At 44.0% G+C, this 20,047-nt stretch overlaps 1 long non-coding RNA gene across 1 annotated transcript; it reads right to left on the reverse strand.

Moving 5' to 3' along the window:
* Positions 1 to 14,706: 14,706 nt before the first annotated feature.
* LOC123133597 (uncharacterized) lies at positions 14,707 to 17,657 on the reverse strand. The gene is made up of 6 exons (XR_006465317.1): positions 17,454 to 17,657; positions 17,237 to 17,324; positions 17,012 to 17,147; positions 15,531 to 15,620; positions 15,296 to 15,453; positions 14,707 to 14,903 (listed from the first exon to the last, which is right to left on the reverse strand). It is a non-coding gene; the product is annotated as an uncharacterized lncRNA (long non-coding RNA).
* Positions 17,658 to 20,047: the final 2,390 nt, after the last annotated feature.

Genomic DNA, 20,047 nt, shown 5'->3' on the forward strand with positions numbered 1-20,047 from the left:
TAGGGGCTTCTTTAACAGAAGCTTATTAATTCGGGCTTTATGCCCAACACATGTGTCACACTTCCGCATGTACCTTTTATTCACCATTATATGCATCGATATGACTTAAGTTTTGGCCAAGCTGGGTTGCCTGGCTCCTGTGCTTACCCCTACGTTCCCGATTGTTCGGCTAGGTGGTAAAGGGAGCACCTCTGCGATTGTTACTGTCGGGTCAGCCGGATGTGTACCTCAGACTGGGTGAAGCCGAAAGCTAGCGTTCTTAAGGGAATACTCGGTCGGTGAACTAAAAGATGATTTCTTACCTATTCATTTACCTGCCCCCAGATGTTTTTCTGCTCTTTTCGCAGTCCGAACATGCACTTTAGGGCATGCCTCCCAGGGAAAGGAACCCCTAACGGAACTATTCTCCCTGGAAGATGTTTCTTACTAACCATGTAATATAACATAACTAGTTGGGCACTTGTCTGATAAAGCACTAATGACCCCTACGCCTGGTCTCCACGCATGCCCTGATTTTTATAACCGCGAGGGTATTCGGACACACTCTGGACTATTGGGTCCAGAGGTTGAAGCGAAAAGGTCTGCTACGACAAACAATCTACAATCCGGCTAGAAGGCATTTTACATGTCACCTTACATTTTATAGTCAACTTTTACCCAAGTCGCTTGGGGGCTCTCATATTTATTTGATCCGTTTCATACTAAGTGTTTTTCTTCTTAGTCATCGCAAAGTTAAAGCACGGCAGAAGCACTTTTTTTCCTAAAGTCCAATTTTTGGATTGGCACCGAACACTTGATCTAGTTCGGACATTAACCTTTTGAATAAGTTTTTTGGCTTTTCGAGCCCATGGCACTTTTAAACTATTTTTGTGTTTTCGGCACAAGTCTCGCAAGTGCAATGCCGGACACCTTTAGAGATTCGGCAAAAACATTCTCGAATATTGCTATATATGCATCGGTTTCGAATTGTGTCTTCGGTCAATAGTTGGCTTGCCCGGCTCCTGCGCTTGCCTCCTATGCTCCGCTTTGTTCGGCTAGGTGTGCAAAGGGAGAACCACTGCGATTGTGCTTCTAGCTCGCATGGTCAAGCACCTCAGTGGAGAAAGCCGAAAACTGACTGTCACAATAGGTGTAAACTGGTCAGCGATCCGATGACTATATTAAATGACGGGCCATTCATAAAATTGTCCGAAGTGTTTCCAGCTTGACCTCGACTGTCGCCGAGCACTACCGGGGGCTATTACCTGGCCTCCCAAACTAAATCCTCGATCTTTTGCTCTTACATTGGAGCTGAGGTTTCATGATCATGCTTAGCATGACAACCCAAAGAAAGGAACCGATAGCGGGACTATTTTCTTTGGAAGACATTTCTTCTGTTAAACAGCAATATAACATATCTCTCTGCGTACCTTTGTTTAGAAAGCCGTATGACCAGATTGCCTTGTTTGTCGTAAATCTTTGCCCTCATAAAGGCTTTATAAAGTAGGACAAACACTCCTCGGCTATCGGCCGAGGAGGTTGAAGCCCATGGTCGGTCAACAAAGTTTTGTACAATGCGGATCTGAGCATTAATGACATAAAGTACCTGGATACATTGAGTCATTACACATAATTTGTGATTTTACTATGGATATTGATCCTTAATTCGGCCACCCATGCCCGCATTAAGGCTCGGGGGCTACTGGGCTTCGGGCTTATTATTTACAAATATTAAAGAGACACATTGATCCCCTGATCTGGTGTTGCCACCCGACCAGTGTCTCGGGGGCTACTGCATTGCTTGTTTTATGCAGAAAATCTTAAGTGCAATACAGTTTCCGACGAGATTTTGATCCTCAGGTTGGTCGGCCGCACCCAACCTGAGTCTCGAGGACTGAGCACGCCGCTTTTTGTGTCCCGAAGTATTCTGCCGAGCTAGGACTTGATCCTCAGACCGATTTTGCAAATCAACCAGAGTCTCAGCGGCTACGGGGATCAGCGGTCTTATGTCATCCTTCAGGTGCATCTCGGGTTTTAGACCGATACATACCTTGAGGGTTACTGGCTATATATCTCGTCAGAGAATAAATTACATCAATAAAAAACATTGACCAAAAAACAGCCCATGACCGAGGTGCTTAACCACCTCGGAAGTGGTTCGGCATATAGCTCGGATGCAAGTGGCTGGCTCCTTAGAGGGCATTTCTGGCATTAAGCTCGGCTAAACTCCTTCAAACTTCTTTGGACCAAGGTGATTTACGACACCTCGGATACAGTCCGGCGTTGGAGCTCGGATAGAGTCCGGCGTTGGAGCTTGGATACAGTCCGGCGTTGGAGCTCGGATACATAGTCCGGTGATAGAGCTGGGAAGCAGTCCGGCATTGGTGCTCGGCTGCAAAAGATACCTCGAATGCAGTCCGGCGTTGGAGCTCGGACGCAAGAGGACGTTACCCCCCAGGAACAACTTCAAACCCGAGGCATGGCATAAAAATAGCAAGGCATTGATAAAGGCCGTAAACTTAAAGGGGCTCCTCGGATACCCAACGCGTAGACTCGTCGAATGCATTTCGGTGATCCTCAAAGATAGAAGATGAGAAGATTTGTTGAACCAGTTTTCAAGACCGGCAACCGAAGATGAAGAACAGTTCGGAAGAATCGACGAGCGTCCCTAACTTGAAGACCGGTTCAGGGGGCTACTGAGGGAGTCCCGGATTAGGGGGTGTCCGAATAGCCCGACTACCATCATCGGCCGAACCATCATCGGCCGGACTACCATCATCATCGACCGGACTCCAAGACTATGAAGATACAAGATTGAAGACTTCGTCCCGTGTCCGGATGGGACTTTCCTTGGCGTGGAAGGCAAGCTTGGTGATACGGATACGTAGATCTCCTACTATTGTAACCGACTCTTTGTAACCCTAGCCCTCTCCGGTGTCTATATAAACCGGATGGCTCTAGTCCGTAGAACAACAACAATCATACCATAGGCTAGCTTCTAGGGTTTAGCCTCCTTGATCTCGTGGTAGATCTACTCTTGTAACCCACATCATCAATATTAGTCAAGCAGGACGTAGGGTTTTACCACCATCAAGAGGGCCCGAACCTGGGTAAACATCGTGTCCCTTGTCTCATGTTACCATTGATCCTAAGACGCATAGTTCGGGACCCCCTACCCGAGATCCGCCGGTTTTGACACCGACAGCAGCACTTTGTTTGACGCGTTCTGATCCCACATAAGCCGGTAATTCTGTGCCTAGATCTGCTGTGACTGAGCATCTAAGGCGGCATGCTCTTCAGTCATCCTGGCTTCCTCAGCTGCCAAATCATCATTGACCTATGTTATCTGGTCCTTCAGCTTGGTAACCTCTGCATTATGCCGATCCTGTGTCTCCAGGGTGACTGCCGTGGTTAACAAGGTCGCCCAGGCATCCAACAAACCGGAAAGAACTTGAGCCAGTCGGCGCAAGGCCTCCTGCCACGGCTGCTGACCCGGACATCATTGCTGCTGTGGATGAAGATTGCAATGTGGACTGTGTTCCGGCCATGAAGATCGCAACCCGGTTCGGCGGTTCAAAGGGGTCTGGAATACTGTCGCCATAGGAATAGCCCCCAATCCGGGCGTCTTGCAATTGGTACAGCGACTCGTTTTCACCAGTGGATGATTCCCCATCTGAGTAGATGGCCGTCTCACCATCGGATACCGGTTCAGATCCCGCGCCGTGGATGAATCCTACAAACGCATGCTTCATGGCAGGTTGAACCCGGGCAGGACTCACACGCTGAGCCATCTTGACGAGGTCGGTGGAAATGTCTGGCTCAGGGCCCGGTTCACCGATCTTGCCAATGAAGACGTGAATTCCGCCAAAGGGGGCCTGGTACCCGTACTCAATTGAGCCGGCCTTGGGGGCCCAACCTGCATCGTCGATGTAGAGCTCGCCACGACGACTCTTGGTCATCCGGCCAACCGCGTATTGTAGGACCTTGAAGTATGTCTAGAGGGGGGCGATTAGACTACTTGACCAATTAAAAACTTAACCTTTTCCCAATTTTAGAGTTTGGCAGATTTTAGCAATCTTTGAACAAGTCAAGAAATCATCACACAAATCAAGCAAGCATGCAAAGAGTATATAGGCAGCAGAAATTAAAGCATGCAACTTGCAAGAAAGTAAAGGGAAGGGTTTGGAGGATTCAAACGCAATTGGAGACACAGATGTTTTTGTCATGGTTCCGATAGGTGGTGCTATCGTACATCCACGTTGATTGAGACTTCAACCCACAAAGGGTAACGGTTGCGTGAGTCCACGGAGGGCTCCACCCATGAAGGGTCCACGAAGAAGCAACCTTGTCTATCCCACCATGGCCGTCGCCCACGAAGGACTTGCCTAACTAGCGGTAGATCTTCACGAAGTAGGCGATCTCCTTGCCCTTACAAACTTCTTGGTTCAACTCCACAATCTTGTCGGAGGCTCCCAAGTGACACCTAGCCAATCTAGGAGACACCACTCTCCAAGAAGTAACAAATGGTGCGTTGATGATGAACTCCTTGCTCTTGTGCATCAAATGATAGTCTCCCCAACACTCAACTCTCTTTCATAGGATTTGGATCTGGTGGAAAGAAGATTTGAGTGGAAAGCAACTTGGGGAAGGCTAGAGATCAAGATTCATATGGTAGGAATGGAATATCTTGGCATCAACACATGAGTAGGTGGTTCTCTCCCAGAAATGGTAAGTTGGAAGTGTAGGTTTGTTCTGATGGCTCTCTCCACGAATGAAGAGGAGGTGGAGGGGTATATATAGCCTCCACACAAAATCTAACCATTACACACAATTTACCAAACTCGGTGGGACCGAATCAACAAACTCGGTCAGACCGATTTAGTAAACCTAGTGACTGTTAGGGTTTTCGGTGGGACCGACATGCAACTTGGTAGGACCGATATGGTTAGGGTTAGGGCATAACGTAATCTCGGTGAGACCGATTACACAAACTCGGTGAGACCAATTTTGGTAATTAGCTAACCAGAGAGTTGGTCAGGTAAACTCGGTGGGACCGATTTGCTCTTTTTGGTGAGACGAAATGTTACAAAAGGGAAACAGAGAGTTTACATTGCAATCTCGGTGCGATCGATCACTCACTTCGGTTAGACCAAAAAATTACGAAGGGAAACAGAGAGATTACAATCCCATCTCGGTGAGACCGAGATCCCTATCGGTGAGACCGATTTTCCTAGGGTTTGTGGCAGTGGCTATGACATCTGAACTCGGTGGCGCCGGATAGAAAGAATCGGTGTGACCGATTTTGGCTTTAGGTTTAGGTCATATGAGGATGTGAGAAAGTAGTTGAGGGTATTTGGAGAATATCACTAAGCACTTGAAGCAAGAGGCTCATTAAGCAACACCTCATCCCTCCTTGATATTATTGGCTTTTCCTATAGACTCAATGTGATCTTGGATCACTAAAATGTAAAATGAAGAGTCTTGAGATTTTGAGCTTGAGCCAATCCTTTGTCCTTGATATTTTGAGGGGTCCACTTTCATCATCCATGCCATGCCATTCATTGAGCTTTCCTGAAATAATATTCTTGGAATAGCATTAGCTCAATGAGCTATATGTTGTTATGAATTACCAAAACCACCTAGGGATAGTTGCACTTTCAATCTCCCCCTTTTTGGTAATTGATGACAACATATAGATCAAAGCTTCGACAAATGATAATAAGATTGAAAAACATCATCGCTTTGAGAAGTATGTGATAAGCAAGAGCTCCCCCTAAATTTGTGCATAGTTTAAGATTTGGTTTGGACTGCAAATGCACAAGGAATTAGGCTCATGGGTTACTCTTCCATGTCACATACATCTTGGTGGAGCGCTCAAAATAATAAAGATTGAATACATGCACTCATCACTAAGCAAAGTGAATGATCATATAAGGATAGGTAAGATAATATCATTAAATAGGCATCAGTGTAGCTTATGATCAAACACGTGATCATCAATGTCTCACAGGTAATAGCATAGTATCTCAAGCAATCAAAAGCAAACAAAGTTTAACCACCAAAGCAAGAGAGAACAAAAAGAAACACACTCTCTCTCTCTCTCTCTCGAAGCCTATGATCTATACATTTTTCTCCCCCTTTGGCAACAAGTTACCAAAAAGTTCATAGAAAATGCATAGTGCTAGATCGACTCTCAGGCTTGATCTTTAGGCGGTGGTGTAGAGATGGCTCCTCGAACGAAGGCTTCAGTTGATGTAGAGGGAGCTGGAGGAGTTGGTGCTGGAGCTGGTTGCCCTGGAGCTGTAGGAGCTATAGCTGGTGCAGATGATGTGGCTCTGGTGTCTGTCATAGGCACGACAGCTGACCTCTGAGATCTAGGCACTCTGGCAAATGCATCAGTGGTTGTCTTGCCCTTCCTCTCCTGCATGTCTTCCTGAAGCTGCTCCGTAACTGACTGAATCTCAGTTACTTTGACATCTAGATCATAGAATTTTTGTTCCATGATTCTTTCCAAGCTCTCTTGGTTTTGAGATAGGGTGGCCAACCCCTTCTCAATCCTCAGTGTTGATGCTATCAAGTAACCAAGCTGCTCTTGTGTTTTCTTCAAAAAGTACTCAGATGCCTCCTCTTGAGTTGGCATCTTGGCAGCCTTCTCTTTCCTTGCCTTCTCCTTCTTCTCTTCAGCTTGCACTAATGATGGTTCATTCACAGTCATGACAACCTGATTGTCCTCAAAGTCTGGATAAAGAGCAAAGTGTTCCTTATCCAACAGATATTTTCATGTGCCCATCTTTGAGTTAATCAACTCCTGAATCTGTGGGGCATATCCACAACTTCTTTTCTGATCAGCTGCAGTCCTCTTAATGGTCTCTACCATAAGGCTCATGACCTTGAATTTCTGAGGCACATCAAATATATGCAGCAAGTTGATAGCATGCCCTCTAATCATGTTGTGGTCACCTGACTTGGGCGAAAGTGTGTGCCTTAGGATCCAGTTGATCATAGGCAGCCCTTACAGAAGAAAGTGGAATGATCCAAAGGAGAAAGTCTCTAGAGCTTTGTCTGGGATCTTGGGCTTTAGCTTCCTCAGGACTTGTCCTTCATCCTCTTCATCATCAGCAACTTCAGGCACTGGGGCCTTGTTCTTCTCAGCAGCTGGAATACTCTTGGTATTCCTCTTTGGTGCATTCTTGGGCTCGGGGGCAGCTTTGGGTGCTTCTTTGGGATTTGATGGTGCAGCCCCTGATCTTATAGCATCACCCATCAGCTTTTGTGCCTTGGGTGCTGGTGCAACAACCTCTTCTTCCTCTTCCATCATGGAAGGTTGCCCAACAACTCTGGCTATGGTCTTTCTGACCCTTTCCTTCCTTTTCTTTCCTTCAGCAGCAGCTGGCTCTTTGGGATCAGGCTTTTCAGGTATTTGAGTTGATCCTCTGACCTTCAGCATAGGTGTCCTCTTGGCAGGAACTTTCCTATTAAGTCCAGGCTTAGTGGTCTTGGCTGAGCCATACTCCTTTTTGAGCACTACCTTCTTGGAAGTAGCCTCATCTTCTTCTGCCATATAATCCTCATCCTCAGATTTTGAGGTTCTCTTCTTCCTTGTCCTGGTGGCAGCTTTAGGCAGATTGCTTGGGGTGCTTCTGCTCCCTTCATCTGAGCTGCTAGAGGGACTAGTGCCCTCACTCATGTGCACCTGCTCTTCTGACTTTTTCTGACTATCACTTTGGTCTGACATGCTGCAAATCACAGACTGCTGACCCTATGAATACTTATAGATGAGATAGAATGGATGAGCATCACAAAATGCAGAGATTTTTGCAAAAGAATGATTCAAAAATTCAGTTTTAGTTCTCCACAGAAAGCATTTCGGATCAACCGGTTTTCAAACTCGGTGATACCGAAGCAGTTTTGGAACCTAAACTAGTGAACTCGGTTGGACCGAGTCATAGTTCGGTGGCACGGATACTGCTAGGATTTCACAAAGTTCTAAAATCGGTCACACCGATTTGTAATTCTCGGTCAGATCGAGAGTTACTAGTGCAATGGCGTTAGCCAAATTGGTGGGACCGAGTCATAGTTCGTTGGCACGGAGACTGCTAGGGTTTCAGAAAGTTCTAAAATCGGTCACACCGATTTGTAATTCTCGGTCAGATCGAGAGTTACTAGTGCAATGGCGTTAGCCAAATTGGTGGGACCGAGTTTTTCAACTCGGTGGGTCCGAGACGGTTTCGGCGGAAACCTAACCCTAAATTCTCAAATCGCATCTATTCTAAGGATCATATTGACTGGATAGGAGTGTTTCAATCATGGCAAGATACATGATGAACACAATGTGCTAGGAATCAGACGAGGATAGCACTGTGATCGAGTCCATACCCTAGCTTGGCGATGAACTCGCTACGGCGGCAATGGCGGGGGTGAAATCCGTAGACGATGGCGGAGACCAGTGACAGGAGGCGGCTGGCGACATGGAGACGATCCGGAGACCCTGGTGGCAGAGAGAGCTATTACGCGGGCGAAGAGGTTCGGAGAAATTTCCTAATTTTTGCCCGTGACTATATATAGCCCGACCCTGTCGATGTGACCGAGTAGAACAACTCGGTAGCACCGAGATGCGTAACTATATACAGTTACAGCAACTCGGTGGGACCGAAAAGTTCAAATCGGTTGCACCGAGATTGAAAACCTAGATCGACTTAGTGATCTAAGTGGGACCGAAATGGAGGAATCGGTCAGACCGAGAATCACAAAGAAGTTTTGGAAGTTTAAGTCTATGACAAATCAGGGACTCCGAGTGCTCCTGACATAGAGTGGTTCGAATCTGACTTGATCAAATTTTGTGATGTAGCATGAATAGAGTTTGAGACGAGAAAATCATAGATTGCTAGAGAAGGATCTTAGGCATTCTTGTCCATCCACTTGGCAAAAAGAAAAGAACCCAAACAATCAAAGCAACAAGTGGATGTCCTCGAATGAGTAAAATATGCAACCAACATGCTCACACAATAGAATGGCAAATGAAATATGTGGCAAAGCATGCACAACCAGTTCTAGCATCTATCAAACAATTGGCGATGACTAGGTCATCTATATATGAGTATATTGACTTAGGAGTCAAATGAGAACATTTGATCATAGGTCATACTCATCGTTTAAGCTCAAGTGGGGTTACCACATTTACATAATGCATTGATGTGTTCACACCATTAGAGTTTCTTTGACTCAATTCTTAGAGTTAAGCTCCCCCTAGATGTGAGATACCCTTTTAGAGGGATGAACTAACCTTGGGTTTTGTCGATAATGACTTCATGTAGGTGTTGAAGATGTGGATGCTCAATGTTGATGTAGATCATTTGGAGCAATCCTTTGGAGTGAGTTGCACTTTCAACATACCTACATGGGTTAGTCCGACAAGGAACAGACAAGAATATCCATAGACATAGAGTGATGCACACACAAGATGATGTCCATGAAATCATTAGGTTACCTTGTCCCTTGCCTTACCAACATGAGGGTTTGTGACTCCTTGAACTAATGCAAGATGTGGAAGTTGATTGCACTTGTCCTTGCCATAATGATATGAGTGAAGAATGTTGGCGGAGTCACCCTCAAGAACTCTCTAGTTCTTCTTCTTCGGGATCCACATCATCTTGATGGGAATCCTTGGAGTTGTAGTTGTACTTGCTGAAGTAGAACTTGACGTAGTCTTGGGAACCCACTTGACCAAGGCCTTGGGTGCTTCTTCAAATGCATCAATCTCCTCTTGAAGATTGTCCTTGCCTTTGTTCTTGTGGTCTTGTGGTGGAAGATCATCTTGAGCTTGTGTTCCCTTGAAGGAAGTTGGATCATACTTCTCTCGTTGAGGAAAAAACTTCGTCTTGGGGTATTGATCTTCTTCCCACTCAACTCCATTGTCATGGAACTTTCGTTCAAAACCAACACCTTGATTCTTCCGGTGCCTTCCTTGCTTGCGTACAATTTCCTCGAATTGCTTACTCTCGGCAAGGCTCTTGTATACACATTTCTCTATAATTCCCTTCAATAAGCTATTTTCTTGCTCAAGTGTAACTTGGCTAAGAGAATCATTAGTGGAATCAACAGAACTACTAGAAGCAACAATATTGGATTTGGCATAATTATTGTTACTACTAGAGGAAGAATCTTTCTCGTTCTTGTTACTTGACTTGACTTGAGGCATGTAAGTGGATAAGAGTAAACGCTTGGCAATGTAAGAAGAACTTTTCTTACGGAGATCATCATTGATTGCTTTTAAGAACTCATGCTCTTGCTCAAGATTGAGCTTTTCAAATCGTAACTTCTCATGAGCCCTTAAAAGTTCTCGATGATCTTTGAAGATAGTTTCATGTGCTAACTTTAGAGTGTTTAGTTCTTTAGTTAGAAGCTCAATCTTCTCCTTATCATTGTCATTCGTTTTATCTTGATTAGCATGATTAATTGACGTTTCATCATAGTATTCATCACTAGAGTTGTCAACAAGTAAATCATCATCACCTAGCAAGTCATCTTCATCACTATTGAAATCAATATACTCGGGATGTGTTACCTTTGGACCTTTGGCCATCAAGCATCTTCCAATTCCTTCATTTGGTGAGTCAAATATGTCGTAGGAGTTGGTTGACACAAGTGCTAGACCGGCAACACCTTCATCTTGAGTATATTCGGAGTCGGAGTGATAGCTTCTCTCGGAGTGATGGTCGGAGTCGGAGCCGGATACCCATTCACCAACATGAGCTTGATGTAGTTTTGTGTAGCTCCTTGATGACTTGTCCTTCCTTTCCGAATCCTTGCTTCTCCGTGAGGGTCTTCGTTCATAACAATCATCTCTACTCCTCCTCTCTCTTGGTGGTGATTCTTCTATTTTTCTTCTTCTTTTTGGAGAATATTCTCTTCTCTTGTAGGGTGTCGTACACTCATTGGAGTAGTGTCCGGGTCTTCCACAATTGTAGCAATTGCGCTCTCGACTAGAAGATCTTTTGTCATTGTATGACCTTGACTTGGAGCTTCTTTCTTTGCTCCTACTCTTGTAGAATTTGTTGAAGTTCTTCACCATTAAGCTCAATTCTTCATTGAAGATTTGTTTCTCACTTGATGATGTGGGGGCTTCACAGGAGGCTTTGTAAGCACCACTTGACTTGTTGTGAAGTTCCTCCTTATCCTTGAGTGACATCTCATGAGCAACAATTCTTCCAATGACTTCTGTTGGCTTGAGATCTTTGTAATTTGGCATCATTTGGATCAATGTGCACACGGTATCATACTTTCCATTCAATGCTCTTAGGATCTTCTTGATGATGAATCTGTCGGTCATCTCTTCACTCCCTAAGCCGGCAATCTCATTTGTGATAAGAGCAAGCCTATAGTACATTTCAGCGACACCTTCACCATCCTTCATCTTGAACTTGTCAAGATGACTTTGGAGCACATCCATCTTGGATTCCTTGACGGAGTCAGTACCTTCATGCATATCAATCAAAGTATCCCAAATTTCCTCTCAAGACGGCTGATTTTGTTGAATTCTTCAAGGCACAATCCGTTGAAGATGATATCACAAGCTTGAGCGTTGTATTGCAGCATCTTCAATTCTTCCGCATTTGCTTCACGGTTCGGCTCTCTCCCATCAAAGAATTCACCTTGCAAGCCAATACAAATAATAGCCCAAACGGTGTGGTTATGTCCGAGAATATGCATTTTCATCTTATGTTTCCAACTAGCAAAATTAGTGCCATCAAAGTAAGGACCTCTACGGTGATAATTTCCCTCGCTAGACGCCATACTCTCCTAGGTTGTGAAACCAAGGCTATGACCACCAAAAGCTATGGGAATCAAAGCAAATGGAGACAAAGGCTCTGATACCACTTGTAGGACCTTGAAGTATGTCTAGAGGGGGGTCATTAGACTACTTGACCAATTAAAAACTTAACCTTTTCCCAATTTTAGAGTTTGGTAGATTTTAGCAATCTTTGAACAAGTCAAGCAATCATCACACAAATCAAGCAAGCATGCAAAGAGTATATAGGCAGCGGAAATTAAAGCATGCAACTTGCAAGAAAGTAAAGGGAAGGGTTTGGAGTATTCAAACGCAATTGGAGACACGGATGTTTTTGTCGTGGTTCCGATAGGTGGTGCTATCGTACATCCACGTTGATGGAGACTTCAACCCACGAAGGGTAATGGTTGCGTGAGTCCACGCTGGGCTCCACCCATGAAGGGTCCACGAAGAAGCAACCTTGTCTATCCCACCATGGCCGTCGCCCACGAAGTACTTGCCTCACTAGCGGTAGATCTTCACGAAGTAGGCAATCTCCTTGCCCTTACAAACTTCTTGGTTCAACTCCACAATCTTGTCGGAGGCTCCCAAGTGACACCTAGCCAATCTAGGAGACACCACTCTCCAAAAAGTAATAAATGGTGCGTTGATGATGAACTCCTTGCTCTTGTGATTCAAATGATAGTCTCCCCAACACTCAACTCTCTTTCATAGGATTTGGATCTGGTGGAAAGAAGATTTGAGTGGAAAGCAACTAGGGGAAGGCTAGAGATCAAGATTCATATGGTAGGAATGGAATATCTTGGCCTCAACACATGAGTAGGTGGTTCTCTCTCAGAAATGGTAAGTTGGAAGTGTAGGTTTGTTCTGATGGCTCTCTCCATGAATGAAGAGGAGGTGGTATATATAGCCTCCACACAAAATCTAACCGTTACACACAATTTACCAAACTCGGTGGGACCGAATCAACAAACTCGGTCAGACCGATTTAGTAAACCTAGTGACCGTTAGGGTTTTCGGTGGGACCGACATGCAACTCGGTAGGACCGATATGGTTAGGGTTAGGGCATAACATAATCTCGGTGAGACCGATTACACAAACTCGGTGAGACTGATTTTGGTAATTAGCTAACCAGAGAGTTGGTCAGGTAAACTCAGTGGGACCGATTTGCTCTTTTCGGTGAGACCGAAATGTTACAAAAGGGAAACAGAGAGTTTACATTGCAATCTCGGTGGGACCGATCACTCACTTCGGTTAGACCGAAACGTTACGAAGGGAAACAGAGAGATTACAATCCCATCTCGGTGAGACCGAGATCCCTATCGGTGAGACCGATTTGCCTAGGGTTTGTGGCACTGGCTATGACATATGAACTCGGTGGCGTCGGATAGAAAGAATCGGTGTAACCGATTTTGGCTTTAGGTTTAGGTCATATGAGGATGTGAGAAAGTAGTTGAGGGTATTTGGAGAATATCACTAAGCACTTGAAGCAAGAGGCTCATTAAGCAACACCTCATCCCTCCTTGATAGTATTGGCTTTTCCTATAGACTCAATGTGATCTTGGATCACTAAAATGTAAAATGAAGAGACTTGAGCTTTTGAGCTTGAGCCAATCCTTTGTCCTTGATATTTTGAGGGGTCCACTTTCATCATCCATGCCATGCCATTCATTGAGCTTTCCTGAAATAATATTCTTTGAATAGCATTAGCTCAATGAGCTATATGTTGTTATGAATTACCAAAACCACCTAGGGATAGTTACACTTTCACGTATCCCTTGAGTCCTTCAAAGTTTCCCTTCAAGAACTCGAAACCATCGTGCGATAGCCCCACGGTGGGCGCCAACTGTCGTGGAAATATCACGTCAGATGTCCTAGCGGAAGGAGTTAGTCGTGGAGCTATCGCAACGAGATTCGCAAGAAGGGGTTAAACCGGACAAAGGACACGGGGAGTTTATACTGGTTCGGCCCCTTGGGGTGAAGGTAAAAGCCTACAATCCAGTTGTTGTGGGATTGATTGATCTCGATGAGCAGGGAGCGAATCCGCTTTACCTATCTCTCGAGCTGTTGTTTCTTGTCCTTGAACCGCCGCCGCCTCGTCCCTATATATACACAGGTTGACGCCCGGCCGGTCTACAGAATCCCGAGGCCGGCTCATACAAGTGTCCAGCTAGGTTTCTTCCTTTCCCTAACTTACAATACAAGTTATACCTACTAGTCGTCAACCCGTGCATTCGCATGGGCTAGTAATTTTCTTTAGAAATGTTCTATAAATGCGCCTTTGAGGTATGGAGTTATACTACTTGATTTTTAGGATAAGTAATACTTGCAAGATTTGATAATGTATGCTTAGTAAATGTGTTTCTGCTCTCTTGTCTTCAGTAAGTCTTTGTAAGCCTAACTGCTTTGCCTATGAGAATTGAGTTGTTAGAATCTTTTTGGGATCATTGTATGTAACATTTGAATGCATATTTCTTCTGGTATATCTATTTGAAACGTGACCTGTCTTTGTCATATTGTATATATGAATTTTCTTTTTAGCATTACTCCGTTATGGTTCTTGCTTCGTCAATGACAGTTCAGTTGTTAGAATCTATATGTGATTGCTACACATAACACTGGAATGCATTTTTTCTGGTAAAGTCATTTGAATGATTGTCAATCTTTATCATATGGCATAGTGGAACTTCTTTTTTGCGGAGGAATGCCATATACGAACTTAATTGTTGAATTGATGTGAACATGTCATGAAGTAGCACATAGAACTTCCATCTAAACATTTGGTCGTAGATCTCGCTTGCCTATATTGTTGATTTGTTCTTGATCTTTTTCTTCTCTATTTCTAGTTTTTTTGTAAACTAATTCGATTCTTAGTCTTAGAAATAGAAAGCAAAGATGGAAATTCATTTTTTCTGTAATTTTGAAGTACCTCTATATATCAATGTGAAGATTATGTCTCTAGTAGAGATGGTACCTAAAAAATGAACACGTCAAGGAGATAATTTTTTTCCACATATTGTAGATTATGCTTTCCATGCCCTGTAGGGTTGGTCGCTGGATGCTGATGCTGGATCATCAATCTTTCTTCCTCTCCCCCATCCAAACAAAACTAAGAGCACGAAGAATATGGGCAACCTACATAAAAAGGGTAAAAATAAGATCTTTTCCACAGGAAACGGCCCTCATAGAAGGACTTCAATGTGCAAACAAAAGGAAATAGCATGGGTGTGCCATAGACAGTGGATTAGTGACACGACTCGATGATATACTTGGGGACTTCTGTGTGTTAGATCATAATAGTGATATAAGTAGGAACATGTTACTTCCTAAAATTGAAATATATCTGTTCTCAATGCGCACTGCTAGGACCAGCACATTAATGCCCAAGAAGAAGGGACACAAAGCATGAAAATAGTATGTACCTAGAAAACACATGAAAATCCCTTCTTTTTCACGTCGAATTTCATGGGTAACTTATTTGAAATGAACATAAATGAACAGTGATAAAGAAGGGAAAATACAATCACCTTGTTGCCTTTTTGCTTTCTAGTGTACTTTGGAACATTAGTTAGCGTGATATGTCCGAGAATCATGCTCCACCAACTGCCCATGTGGCATTGAGAGAAACAACTCATCCTCTTGGCTATAATGTTTATTCGCCTTTCTTCTTTATGTGTACCTGAGCCTAAAGAAAAGGAAGCTCCTGAAGGGAAGGCCATCTCATACTTTCATTAGATTATGGAAAAAACTAACTTGGAATACCTTGTTTCCACGTCAAAATGCCAGTCCTTGTCTCATGTTTTCAATCTGTTGTAGCAACCATGTAATCCTTTGTCCATGGAGTCCCTTTCTCTATTGACATCAAAGCAGCATACAGGTTAACAACCAAAAAAACATAGTGTTATTGCGGCTAGATGCTCTTACTCTGAGGTCCTGAATTTTGATTAGTCTACCAAGATTAACACTAAGAAATTGTTAACTTAACAGTGGAACTTTTTCCTAACATGGCATGTCTGGCCTTGTCACATCCGCCACTCTCGATCGGTGAAGTCGCTACCACCGCCTTGTTCAAGAAGACATGATTTATCTAGCTCACGTAGTTTTTTATCTTTAACTACCTGTAGGCATTGGAAATTGTCCAGCAATGGCCTCGACCTTGGGCTAATCTTCAATTCGCAGCTGTGCAAGATGACATTTGAGATGTTGAGACAACTGGCAAGGCGCGAGTCATGGTTGGACAACTCAAGACATGAAGGTGACGCTATTGTAGTAGGGTTGTAGCTTTGAAAATCGACGCGACAGCAAGTACCTGAGACTGCGCAGGCTTGGTGTCCTGCTTGGCGCCGCAGCCCAGGTAGTACCAGCAGAGCAAACCAAGCCTCAATAGCACATATAGGCCCTCTAATACTAACTCAAGGAACCTATCATTTTGTTGTTCCAATTGTTCAATCATCACCAGTTTAATTGTTGCTCTTAATAATATCCAAATGTTACCTATTTATAACCTCAAATAAGATTTGATATCATCAGGGATCGGGTTCTCCAACATCAATTCTTGAAAAAAATACTCCAATAAAAGACAGCAGAAACTAAATATATCTCAACTTAACATTCTCATGATTTGTGTGCGTTGTTTCAAACAACGTTGTGTAACCACTCAAGCTTTTTTTTATTACCAATGATTAATTTATATGAATTATTTTACCATATTTGTATATTTAGCTCAAAACTCCTCAAACAAACTAATATTATTTTCATAATACGGTAGAACTTTCCTTGTTTATGGACATATCAGCAAGCAAATATAAGAGATTTATCGACACAAAGTATTATACATGATTATCCAAATAATGTGCAGACAAATATTGTTTTTAGAAAAGTAATTTTATGAAATATGAATTGGCGGTTTAAACGGTTCTTTTGCCTCTTAAGAGCAACTTGCCGAACTGACTATAACTTGTGGAACTGAGAAGGCTTTAATCATTTAATAGCAGGACCAATAATAATACGTATACCCTGGACATGGGTTATGCCAATTAGGCTATACACCACATGTTTATTTAACAAACTAATCATGGTATCTTCAGTGCACTGGAGTTGCACTTGTAACATTGAATGGTAGAAACACTCGAACTGTAATCTTTTTGGGGGAGTTTCTAATATATCGAAGTGCAAATGTGGCAGATTTCAAATGGGTGATCTGATTATCAGTGTACAAATTCATCATGCTCGTAAACACATACCTGGCTTGACAGATCGTGTGCCGCAAGAACTCCGATTTAACGGCCGCGCGCGTGTTCGTCTTTCTCCACTGCGGCATATTATATTACTCGTGAAAACCGACCTCGATAGTACGACCAACAACTTCATCGTTTAATCCTGTTCACCAGATGTGAGATATCAAATTGCAGACCCTGCTGCATGCTCCTACATAACGTATCTGACACCTCGATGGATCTATTGCAGACCTAGGAAGCAGTGTTATGGCGGACCACGTCCTTCACAACCTCCGCCCATAAGACAATAACAGCCAGCAATATCCCTCCTCCCTTCAATCTGGAAAGATACACACAGGACGGTGCAACAACTATTTATTAGAATAGGCATCAAGAAGGTTGCGATGATGGACATGGACACCAGGAGATAGAAGGGGATCGGGAAGAGAAGCTAATGGGAGATACATACATCGTGAGGATTCTTTGATCGATAGTGGAGGCGGACGTCATTGAGAAGTCACCAGAATATTGAAGGGGATCGGGAGAAGGCATCGGGATTTGACGTACATCTTGAGGATTCTTCAAGGACAGATCGATCTTGAGGCCAGATTGGTTTACGTGAGATGCGTGTTACGTGTATAATGGATTTTTCATAGACTTAAGGATTTTTAGGATTGATCTACACCATAATACCTCGACCCCACCAGATTGGTTTTTTTATAGACTTGGTAATTTATAGGATTGATCTACATCGTAATAACTCGGCCCCACCATATTAACGGCTCCTAATTACTGATTAACGTGATAATTTCTAGGGAGTCTGTAATTAGTATAGGTATAGATATGGCGGTTTACTACTATGGGCCCTAATCCGCCGTTGGGCTCTGGGCCTCTAAGCCTCCGTAGTTAAAGCGCCATGTATTCATCTTCATGGGTTCTTTATGCTGGACTCCTTGCGAGTGTAATCCGGCCCCTCCTGGGCGGTTTAACTCAGTAGTCATATCCCCATCAATGAGTATGACCTATGATCAAATGTTCTCATTTGACTCCTAAGTCAATATACTCATATATAGATGACCTAGTCATCGCCAATTGCTTGATAGATGCTAGAATGGTTGTGCATGCTTTGCCACATATTTCATTTGTCATTTTATTGTGTGAGCATGTTGGATGCATATTTTACTCATTCAAGGACATCCACTTGTTGCTTTGATTGTTTGATTTATTTTCTTTTGCCAAGTGGATGGACAAGAATGCTTAAGAATCCTCTCTAGCTATCTATGCTTTTTTTGTCTCAAACTCTATTCATGCTACATCACAAAGTTTGATCAAGTCAGATTCGAACCACTCTGTGTGAGGAGCACTCGGAGTCCCCGGTTCGTCATAGACTTAAACTTCCAAAACTTCTTTGTGCGTTTCGGTCTGACCGATTCATCCATTTCGGTCATACCGAGATCACTAAGTCGATCTAGGTTTTCAATCTCGGTGCAACCGATTTGAACTTTTCGGTCACACCGAGTTGCAGTAACTGCTTGCAGCTATGCATCTCGGTGCCACCGAGTTGTTCCACTCGGCCACACCGACAGGGTTAGTCTATATATATCCCCGGGCCAAAATTTGGAAATTTCTCCGAACCCCTTCGCCCGCGCTCAGCCTGCTCTACCTCCCTGGGTCTTCGGATCATCCTCCTCGTCGCCAGCTGCCTCTCACCGCTGGTCTCCGCCATTACCGCCGTAGCAAGTCCATCGCCGCACTTAGGGTATGGAATTGATCCTTGTGCTAATCTCACTCCGATTCCTAGCACATTGTTTTGCCATGTATCTTGCCACGATTGAGAACTCCCTATCCAGCGAAATCACTCCATAGTTTAGATGTGAATTGAAAATTTAGGGTTAGGTTTCCCCCGAAATCATCTCGGACCAACCGAGTTGAATAAATCGGTTCCACCGATTTGGCTAAGGCCATTGCACATTTGGTTCTCGGTCTGACCGAGAATTGCAAATCGGTGTGACCGAGTTCAGGACTTTGTTAAACCCTAGCAGTCTCTGTGCCACCGAACTGTGACTCGGTCTGGCCGAGTTCACTAGTTTAGGTTCCAAAAGCTGCTTTGGTATCACCGGGTTTTTTTTAAATCGGTAGATCCGAAATGCTTTCTGTGGAAAACTAAAACTAAGTTTTTAACTCATTCTTTTGCAAAAACCTCTGCACTTTGTGATGCTCATCTACTCTACCTCATCTATATCTATTCACAGGGTCTGCTGTCAGTGTTTGCATCATGTCTGATCAGAGTGACGGTCAGAACAGGTCTAAGGAGCAAGTTCACTTGAGTGAGGGCACTAGTCCCTCTAGTAGCTATGATGGTAGCAGGAGCACACCCAGCAACTTGCCTAAAGCAGCCACCAGGGCCAAAAAGAAGAGAACCTCAGATTCTGAGGATGAGGACTATGTGGCTGTAGAGGATGAGGCCACCTCAAAGAAGAAGGTGCTGAAGAAGGAATATGGCACAGCTGCTGCCACTAAGCCTGGTATGAGGACCAAAGCATCTGCAAGAAGAATTCCCATGTCTAAAGCCAGAGCCTCAACTCAAGTAACTTTGGAATCTGAACCCAAAGAGGCTGCTGCAGAAGGGAAGAAAAGGAAACAAAGGGTCAAGAAGACCATGGCCAGGGTTGTTGGGAAGCCCTCCATGATGGAAGAAGAGGAAGAGGTTGCTGCACCAGCACCTAAAGCTCAAAAGCTTATGGGAGATGCTATCAGGTCAGGGGCTGCTTCATCAAAGCCCAAAGAAGCTCCCAAGGCAGCTGCTCCAAATCCCAAAGCTGCACCCAAGAGGAATACAAGGAATATTCCTGCTGGAGAAAAGAACAATGCCCTAGTGCCTGAAGCTGCTATTGAAGAAGAAGATGATGAGGCACATGTTTTGAGGAAGTTGAAGCCCAAAATTCCAGATCACAATGATGTTCATCCAGTAGCTGAGGACATGAAGCTCAGGAAGGATGCAAGACTCAGACAATGGAGATTTACTGACCCCTATGCAGTCAGGAGACGAACTGTTGTGGACTA

Source organism: Triticum aestivum, chromosome 6B (assembly GCF_018294505.1).
Source record: "Triticum aestivum cultivar Chinese Spring chromosome 6B, IWGSC CS RefSeq v2.1, whole genome shotgun sequence".
Lineage (NCBI taxonomy): Eukaryota > Viridiplantae > Streptophyta > Magnoliopsida > Poales > Poaceae > Triticum > Triticum aestivum.